Consider the following 1,337-nt stretch of genomic DNA (forward strand, 5'->3'; position numbering starts at 1 on the left):
TTAATGGGTCAAATTTAGCAATTCAAAACCTGGCTCGTGAGGTAATTAGGAGGGATAATGCCCACTTCTTCCTCTTAACACCCTGATAGAAAAGCATCCAGGAAGGACTCCTGGACCTCAAAGATAAGCTGCCAGCTGCCACAGAGACTATCAAAGGGTGGCTCAAAGTCAAGAGCAAACAGCTGATTTTTTATGGTTCTTGGGTTTTTGCTGTTGGTGACAGGAAGCCATGTTCCCCAAGCTGTTAGCTTCCTGTTTTATTTTTACACCCAGCCCGAGCAGATCAGCATGCCTATCACATGGGAGTTGGCTGCTTCTCTTGGGTTGTTCCTCAGCTGACCTAGAAAAGTGATTCTTTCCCCTTCTAAATTAATCAAGAAGTGGGGATGTATTTGCTTTCACTTAGTCTTAAAGATTTCAGGCTTGTATCATGCTCTTTGTGCTAAGCTCTGTTTACCCAAGTTTCCTCTCTCTTGGAGGATGATGAGCTGAGGAGGAGCCATTTGTTGCTTCAATGTTTCGGCCTTGTTAGCAAAGGAGATTTTTGTTAGTTCAAAGCACTGACCTGCACATAAAAGCATTTTCTGTCTAAAGCATAACTTTGGGACAGTTAGGTTTTCTTCTTTTTATATATACATTCATATATATTTTAAAAATTGTATTTATTTAAAGAAAGAACTGGAAGTTTGTCCTGACTGTTGTACAATCAATCTCGGACTCCTCTCTGAGCACACGCTCTAGTCCTGCATCCTGATTAGAGCTCCCTCAAAGTTAAGCTGTCCTAGTGTGGAAACAATGGTCCAGTGTAAACCTCAGCCCCCAGGGGATTTCCCAAGGGAAGAGGGGTGCAGCCTGCAGGATAAGAAACAGTCACCAGAAAGTTTCCTGGTCAGCTGCAAGCGCTTCCTGTTGTTCCAGGAGAGTCCTGTCTGTGCCGCTCCAGGAGGGAGGCACCACACATGCCTTGGTTTGCTGGAAGAAGCTGAGCTTTTGGTTGTTGGTTTGTTTGTTTGTTTTTTACCATCTTCCAACTTCATCCTCTGGGTTGAAGCAAACCTGTTTGATTGAAAGTTGAAAATATTTCTGAAGAAGAGCTCATAGGACTCACCAGAGCCGCTGTGTGTGAGCGTGGGAGGAAGGACACCGCTCCGAGGCAGCGGATGGGGAGAAGGGAACAACGGCTGCTGTGGTGCCAGCAGCACCTTGCGTGTGGGCGAGGATGTGGTGCTTTCCATCTCTGCCTCTCCACCTGAGCTGGTGGGGCTTCACTGTCACTGCAACTCACAGAACAGCAGGATCTTTATTTCTGATGAACCAGTTTTATGAGGGTGGGGAAA

This window comes from Chaetura pelagica, unplaced genomic scaffold (genome assembly GCF_000747805.2).
Source record: "Chaetura pelagica isolate M959 unplaced genomic scaffold, ChaPel_1.0 scaffold956, whole genome shotgun sequence".
NCBI classification, from domain to species: Eukaryota; Metazoa; Chordata; class Aves; order Apodiformes; family Apodidae; genus Chaetura; species Chaetura pelagica.